Source organism: Microcebus murinus, chromosome 8, assembly GCF_040939455.1.
Source record: "Microcebus murinus isolate Inina chromosome 8, M.murinus_Inina_mat1.0, whole genome shotgun sequence".
NCBI classification, from domain to species: Eukaryota; Metazoa; Chordata; class Mammalia; order Primates; family Cheirogaleidae; genus Microcebus; species Microcebus murinus.
In genome coordinates this window covers 41,020,120-41,029,060 of record NC_134111.1, presented here as the reverse complement: position 1 = coordinate 41,029,060, position 8,941 = coordinate 41,020,120, and the positions used below count along the sequence as shown (strand labels likewise).

Below are 8,941 nucleotides of genomic sequence, written 5' to 3'. Positions count from 1 at the left end.
TTGACAAGGCTCTCTGATACACTGTCAAACCACCCCAGGGCTGAGAGGCAGGTAACTTCTCCATCTTAGTCTGAGCACTAAGATTTGCCTGAGGAAAGAACTTTCTTACATTGTTATATAAAAAAAAACAACAAAAAAACAAAAACTGTGACTTCTTCATGATTAGAGATAACAAAGGAGTAATTTGTAACTCCAGCTGCTCATCAGAGTCACCTGAATAGATGCTTAGACCAGCCCCTCCCCCTCCCCCCTGGGATATTTTAATTCAGTAGGTCAGGGATGGGGCTCAGGCATCTGTTTTTTAAGATGCCGTTCTGGTGTTTCTGATGTACAAAAAGCTAGCAGAAACGTATCGGAGAATCTAATTATCTAATGAACGACTGTTTTAGAAGATGGACTCTAAGATGTCTGCCAGTACTGGGTTTATGTGAGTGGGTGAAGATAAATCTTCCCTTGGAGGGGTCAAAATCTGAAACACATAATAGGTATGATAAATGTGTAAAGTGGCCTGTGAAATGTAATAGGCAGTGGTGCGGATTGTGGCATATTGGAGAGCGAAGCTCTATTGAAAGGGCTCTGTTAATGAAACATATCTGTGGACAGATTTGGCCCTTGGTCTTTACTTTTACCTGAGTCTAAAGTCTTCTGGGGAGGTTGGGGGTGAGGGGGAAGATTCTTCTCATGCCTGGAGTTTTCTTCAGCATCTCCAGTGTGAAATACTCAGTGCTATTTTCTTTTTGAGGTTTTAAAAAACAACGTTAAAGCATTAAATGTAAGAAGTGTGTCTTGTAGATTGCCTTTCACAAAGATGGAGGAGAGGAATGTGGTTAAAATGGATCCATTTCCTGCTCTCATTTTATCCACTAGTTTGCCCCATCTGATTACACACATGTCTGGGGCAAGTTTAAGTCAGATGTGGAGAAGCAGGGTATAGTGAACTTGACATTCATTTTATCTCAATTTCTTCCACTCCTGGATTTATTACTAATCCTCTAGGACAGTGGTAAGTAAATATCAATTAAGATAAGAGGAATATAAAGGAACAGGAAGCACTTCAAGAAGATTTGAAGAACTATTTTAAAGTTGGAAGTATTTTAGGGGCATCTGCTGAAAATGTTGCCTAACTGTGGTATTCCTTTTTTTCACTTTGGGGCAATGAAATTTTATGAGCCACTAAATACATATTTTGACATCTGGCTTCGCTGCTTTTTTTTTTTCTTGAATGCTGTAAATTCTCATCATGAGAATTTCCTTCTTGTCAATCTTTTGATACTACACTCTCAATCATTTTCTGGGTGATTTACAGATGGTGGTACCTAATTGCCTTAGGCCTTAGTTTCCTATTAATTCTCTAGGCTAGGGTAAGGCAAGGAATGGAAAGGCAAGGAATGAAAACGTTAAATTTTGTGTGAAGACAAGCTAAGTTTGGGCCTTCCTTAACTATGTAATTTTTATCCTTGTGCCTGTTTCATTTGTTAATGTAAACTCTTATATTTAGCATTATTTAGACATAATTTCTTACAGATTTGAAGATTCTCTTGATTTAAAATTTCATTCTGACACCTCTAGTCTTAACTACAGCTACCAATTTTGGAACTCTGATCCATGTGAGATTCTGAGATGTTTTAATTTTGAATTTGTTGATTTTCTTTTGTAGAGAAATTAATTTTACATTGACATAAGGTAATGACTGCTCTTTTTTTATGAGTAAATTTTTTAAAGTTTTAAACTGAATATTTATGAACATCAAATAGTTTTAATTTCTATAACTGATAAAGTATGTTTATGCTGCTTGATATGAGGAAAATATGGATTAACAATAGGTACTAGTTGTTTTCATGGCTATGAAATGAAAGTTCCTTCTATTATTTTGCATTTTAGGTTATCAGCTCAAGGGTAAGGAATAGCTCTCTGTCTCTTGATCAGAGTGTTTTTTTTCCTCCTTTGTGGCTATACTGCCTGATTCCCTTGTGATTTTTATTTTCTTATTGGAGTCCTGGTTCTGTGAGCTCTTGTTTTGGCCTGTGAAGTTTTTAGATCAAGAGCCAGGTGATGAATAGAAAATGACTAGTCACACATCAAAACTGGCTGTCTAGAGTGCATGAATCTTTTTCTCTTTTACCTACCTCTTCTCAAATATTATAGATTCCTCTGTTAGTATCTTTAAGAGTTCCACTGAAACGTGTTCATTTTCACAGGGAGAGGGACCTAGTAACACACACCATTACACAACCTCTAAGGACTCAAACGAGGAAGGTTCTGGAGTGAGTCTGTAACTACATGTGCTAGGAAATTTAGGGTAATGTGTAGTCCCAGCTCTCTACTAACTGCTTTCATTAATGAAACAGAAATGTGATGGAATCCTGCATACGTATGTATACTTTCAGGAAATCTCAGGATCCCTCAGGCACACCTTAATGTCTGAGATGTCAACATGGAGCCCTGGCTGGTCATGTTAGTTCTGTAACTGATATTGCCTAATCTTAGGCACTGCTGCCCCAGTGTGAAAGAATGTGTCTCAGGTGGGTTACTCTTTGCATTTACCAGGCAAACTCCTTGGGATGTGTAGAGGCACAGAGTTCATTGCTGAAGCAAACTACAAGAACTCTTAGGACAGCAACATACTTAGGACTGCAGTGAGAAGCTGGGGGATGGGAGATTGTACTAAGTTGCTAACATTTCCCAGCAACTGAGAACAACTAGGTGTTTCTTTTCTTTCTTTCCTTTTTTTTCTTTTTTCTTTCTTTTTTTTTTTTTTTTGGTGTTTCTTCTAGACTCTATGAAGGGGTTTTCACTTCATTTTATTTATTTATTTATTTATTTTCTTTCACTTTTGACTTTACAATTGGTGAGGAAGGTTTTGCCAGCCAAGGATTAGGATTCTGACACTCCGGAATCCTAGCTAATTGCTTTGGGGAAGACATTCAACCTATTTGCCTGAGGATTAACGACCAGTTTTGCTTTCTTGACTTTCCTAAAGAGAACTGCTTTATTATGTAAGTCTGGCTTTGGTCAGGGCTAGAAGTTAGGAAAACAGGTCCAACTTTGAGGGGCAATGCTTGACCGACTCTAAGTTTTGTCCTTTGTTTTCATAGGCTGCTTCTGTGCCACTCACTGATTTTTACTTTCACTACCATTATGTATATCAATCCTACAAAATTTGTTTAAGCTATTAGAATAGTTTTTTATTTCATTGCCTCTTGCATCTGAGCATAGCTTAGCCAGAGAGCCACATTGCAGTGAGCACGTTATTGATTATTTATGAAGACACCCTAGGCATTGTATTAAATAATTATTAGCTCTTTTTTTTAAATCAAATTGGGCTAGTCATATAACTGAAAAGATTAATAGGAGCAGGGGCAGCAAATGAAGAAACAGGAAGGCCAACTTGCAAATCTGATTAAAATGTCTAGTATATTGAAATTGAGGAGAAGATGTAAAATTAAGAAAGTTACAAGCAGGAAATGGCAAACACCAGCTGAGGCGATAGGGAATGCCATATGTTATATGTTCTTCATGCTTTTTTTTTCCCTCTTGCTTTTTTCAAAAAAAGACTATATATAAAATACACACATTATATATATACATGCATACATTACCCTGGCACATGTATCATTAAGGATCTCCTTGGAAAGACAAGTTGATATATTTATTTTTTGGAAACAAAAATTCGGAGTTATTTTCTGCAGCATCAGGTTTGCATTTATACCAGTAATCCCATGACTCTATTCATTGTCGAAGATTTAAAATTCTAGTCAGTTTTCTTTTGGTTTTCCTGTTGGATTTTATCTGTCCAAGTTCTGAGCTCTGCTGTCTCTCTGTGTTTCTGTTGATGAGCATCCAAGGAATAGTTTTGAAGCCTGTTCCAATCTATTCTTCCCACAATATTTGTTTAACACGTGATAAACAACTGATCACAAAGGATAAACAATGATAGAATATTCTTAATCTTATGGTATTAGGGCCATGCAAATCTGGGCAGCATTTATTAAAGGAAGGCAAATGTGCATTTTATGTTATTTATAATGTAGAATTGCTTTTGGATGTCAAAATGAATTATCCCATTTATATTCCCTGTTTAGATTTATTTTACAAATTTGACATTTCCTTCTGAAATTCACTGTTCAAAACTCATCTACATATTTATATTTTTTCATCGTATGCTGCTATAAACAATAATCAATAATGCATCCAATAAAAAGTCTAGAATTGCTAGTTGTTAAGAAAATCAACAGCTTTTGAAAAAGGAGCAGCTATTCACCCTATCGGCTCATCTACATTTCTCCGGGCCTTAAATGTCTTTGACCTCCCTAGTTTGCCTTCCAGATGGCAGTAGCAACTAAATTTTCTCTACATGTTCTGTATTTATGATTTCATAGAACTCATTAAAAAAAAAAAAAACAACAACTCTCAGCCCTGATTATCACTTAACAGATTTACAAAATTACATCAAGAATGTTCTGCCTCTGCATTACAAAACAAATAACAACGATGTTTTCTTATTTCAGAAAAGAGCGCACCATTTAGGTGACTTTGCCTTGTTCCATGGCTTAGTTCTCTGCCATTTTGTAGTCTCAGAATCTGTAGGGACAGTTCTCCTTTCCTATGGACAATGAAAATGGGCTCTACGTAAATAAAGAATTATGTTTCACAGTCACCACACACTTCATTCTGGATGTGACATTCTCTTCTGGAAGACCTATTTGTAGAAGGAAAGGTTACTAGTTTAGTCAAAAATTGGCAGTGACTTAGTATGTCAGCTTAAGCTAAAAATAGAATGCAACAAAAGCTCTTATTTAAATATTATCTAGACAATGATGACTTTTTTTTTTCCATACAACCCAAAAGTTACTCTTTATTAGTGTTCACTTATTAGTTTGATTGGCTCTTTTTCAATTTTTCCCCTTTCAATTTTTATTCATTTAGCAAACACTAAGCTCCTACTATGCCATAAGAGATGCTAAATAAATGTTAGGTGAAGGGAAAATATTCTGAAATTCTCAAGTCACTCCAGCACTCTAAAAAAAACATATATAAATCTTCATGCTCCCCCCTTCTCCATTCTTGGCCCCGCCTCTTCTCACATCACAGGTCGCTAAATGCTCACATGACCAAGAACTGAAGCACAGTCTGACATGGCCTGTGATTAATGCAAATGTCTGATCCACTAAGAGGTCATCTTTTTTTTTTTTTTTTTTTTTTAGACAGAGTCTCGCTTTGTTGCCCAGGCTAGAGTGAGTGCCGTGGCGTCAGCCTAGCTCACAGCAACCTCAAACTCCTGGGCTCAAGCGATCCTTCTGTCTCAGCCTCCCAAGTAGCTGGGACTACAGGCATGCGCCACCATGCCCGGCTAATTTTTTATATATATATCAGTTGGCCAATTAATTTCTTTCTATTTATAGTAGAGACGGGGTCTCGCTCTTGCTCAGGCTGGTTTTTTGAACTCCTGACCTTGAGCAATCCGCCCGCCTCGGCCTCCCAAGAGCTAGGATTACAGGCGTGAGCCACAGCGCCCGGCCAAGAGGTCATCTTTTAAGGCAGGTACTAGTTCTCAGCCTGAAACACCCTAGCGGGTCTTCAGCTTCATCTGAGGATATGCCACAGTGATCATGCCTGCTATAGAGGACACGAGACCTCCAAGTCCAGGATGCCAGGATTGGACTTATAGATCCCTAGCTGGTCCAAAGGGTTCAGAATATCACAGAAGTTCTTCACTATGTCCAGGAGCAAGGGAGGATGCTGCTTCAGAGCTTGGAATAAAAGAAGGAGAAAGGACTGGAGCCATTCTGTTTCCTTGTTAGCCACATTGTACTCAAGAGGATCCTGGGGTGATGATTTCTCCCTCTTTGCCCTGCTGTGTGCAACCCGTTCCATCTGCAGGGAGATTTCATACAGATCCCTGCCCAGGCTCAGCAGGAGAGAATAGTAGTAGTGGCGGGCAGCCCCTGTTCGCCATTTCTCTTTGTTGATGCCAGAGGCGAGACCTACACTCCTCACCCAGAGGATGGTGTCACAGATGAAATAAATCACACGGTTCAGGTTGGCCAATGTCAGGCACAAGCGGAGTACCAGGTCAGTGGCATGAATGCTCTGCTCAGTCGCCTGCACAGCATGTACCACATTGCCTAGTCTGAACCATTTACGGCCAGTGCTCACACTGGACTCCAGTTTCTTGAGCTTCATTACCACCTTCTCTTTGCCAGCTTTAGGCTCTAACAAATATCTAAGCAACATGCATGTGTATTGAGTGGCTCTGAAGAGCCGGTCCCGGCCCTGGGTCTGGTTGGTGAAGCGAGTGAAGGCGTCCATGGCGCCCAGCCCAAGGCCACTTGTCGCACCGGGCTCAGTCGCGGGTCCTCTGGGACGCCGCCGGGTCCCTAGGGAAGGTAGACAATGATGACTTTAACTAGCACAGTTACCTAGACCAACAACATTTTTTTTTTTTTTAAGAGACAGGGTCTTAGCTATGTTGCCCAGGCTGGAGTTCAGTGGCTATTCACTGGCCTGATCAGGGTGCACTGCAGCCTCCAATTCCTGGCCTCAAGCAATCCTCCTTTATTAGCCTCCTGAGTAGCTGGGAACTGTGTCTGCCCTTACCTAGACCAACATTATATACGGAGTACTGGTGTGGATACAAGCATTATAATAATTACCAATTCAGAATGCCAAAAAGGTCTTGGATCTGGGGATTATATAGAGTTGAGGATTATAAAATCTATGATAATCTTGGATTATCAGACAAAGCCTGAGTTACTGGATGTTTCAGGAAAGTGTCCTCTTCCTCCTCTTTCATTTTCTTAAATAAGTAAATTGTCTACCTATGTCTCGGTTGTCTACTCTATTTCATAAATGATAGTCCAGGCCAGGAAAATAGAAGCTGGAAGTAAAGAAATAAATAAAAGCGTTGTCTTTATATTATAAATGAAATAGTGGTTATAAACACAAAATCTCAGGATAATTGGACTGACAAATGTTATCGGTCCTAGCTAATCCTTTGTCTCAGTCTTCACAATGAGAGACACAAAAGAGCTGGGAGGAATCGATGCCCTTTGTGTTTCTCACGGGAGAAAGAAGAAAAACTGAAGGAAATAAGGACTATGCCAGGGCACGATTAAGCAATTAGAACATTGTGACATCTAAAGGAACTCTAGTATCAGAACAATTGAATGAGAAAATAAATTACTGAGAATAAAGCAGTCTGCAGGTTTTGGAACAATTTGGAGGTATACGAGAAAGAAAGAAGACATTTTGGAATTTTAATGTAAGATGAGAACTGAAATAGACCTATATATTCCTTTCTGTCACTCTCTTTTCTCATTTCTTTCCAAATCATCATGGTGAAGGTCAGTGAGAAGAGCTAATCTGGGCTGTTTCTCATGAAGGTGTACACCAGTCATCCAGAATGTCAGTCTCCCTTATTCAGGGTAATTTTGATAAATGTGCTTAAATAAATAAACATCCCCATTTCAGCTAAATCATTTGGTGGGAATTGTAGGGTAACATGCTGCAGTAGGAACTAAGTGACATTGCTAGTCCTCAGAAAAAGTGAGAATGGAGTTTTTGTGGTTGTAAATACCTACGAAGGGTAAGTTTCTATTGTTTGTTTTTTTACAATGCTATTTGCATTCGGTGTGATGCAATCAAAAAGGAACTGAGTATTCCAGGAGTAGAAAGATATAATAGATGAAATGACAGACAAGAAAGGGGAAAGACAGGAAAAGCATTTTAAAATTTTGTAACATTTCCAGAACATTGGAGGCTACTTTTTAAAAAAGTTTGTTTTAATTGATCTCTCTCTGTTGTATGTGCTCCTCAACTGAGCTATTTTTTTTTTTTTTTTTTTTTTGAGACAGAGTCTCACTTTGTTGCCCAGGCTAGAGTGAGTGCCCTGGTGTCAGCTTAGATCACAGCAACCTCAAACTCCTAGGCTCAAGTGATCCTCCTTCCTCAGCCTCCCGAGTAGCTGGGACTATAGGCATGCGCCACCATGCCCGGCTAATTTTATATATATATATATATATATATATATATATATATATATATATATATATTAGTTGGCCAATTAATTTCTTTCTATTTATAGTAGAGACGGGGTCTCGCTCTTGCTCAGGCTGGTTTCGAACTCCTGATCTCAAGCAATCCGCCTGTCTAGGCCTCCCAGAGTGCTAGGATTACAGGCGTGAGCCACTGCGCCCAGCCTCAACTGAGCTATTCTTATGAGTGAAGTGTTACCTTTGACAACCCAAAATAAGTGACTGAGGCAATAGTCTCAATCGGTGGAGGTTTATTAAGCCAAAGTTTGAGGACATGCCCAGGAAAAGCACAAACCACAGAAGCATCGTGGCCTGTGCTCTCTGAGGAGGGATTTGGGAATTCAGTATTTTAAGGGGAGAGAGCATACAGAACAAAAAAAAAGAGGAGAGGGATGGGCAGGGAGGCAAATGGTTACATTCTTGTGAGACTTTAGTAGTATTAGTTCCCTGGGAAATCTACATTTTACATAAGATAAGGTGAATGTTTGAAGAGAAAAAGAGAGTAAAGGAAAAAATCAATTATGCAGATGTTCCTGGGTAGGTGGAAGAATGATTGATCTTGTCTTGTCTCTGTTCTGCACCTGAGAAGATAAACTTCTAATCAACATTATTAGTGTGGAATTGAACAGGCTTTAGTTTTAGGAGCTAGACATAGCCTACAGACCTAAAGATACAATATGAACATCCTTGTTTATGGGAGGCCAGCAAGGAATTTCCTTATGATCTGTGGGGAGAGCCCTTGTAGATTCCTGAGGCCTTTTACCTTTCTGTGGGGATCTGGTAGTGCATAATGTTAGTAACAGTGTGCATTTGGAAGGGGGTGTTGCATGACTCAGCCTCCAAACTTGACCTTCCCTTTTGCATAAAGAGTTGGGGGGGAGTCCCTGAGATTTTTCTTTTTCTTTACA

At 39.2% G+C, this 8,941-nt stretch overlaps 1 pseudogene; it reads right to left on the bottom strand.

Annotated features, from left to right (window-relative positions):
• Window positions 1-5,551: 5,551 nt before the first annotated feature.
• LOC142872294 (peroxisomal membrane protein 11A pseudogene) lies at window positions 5,552-6,380 on the bottom strand (annotated as a pseudogene).
• Window positions 6,381-8,941: the final 2,561 nt, after the last annotated feature.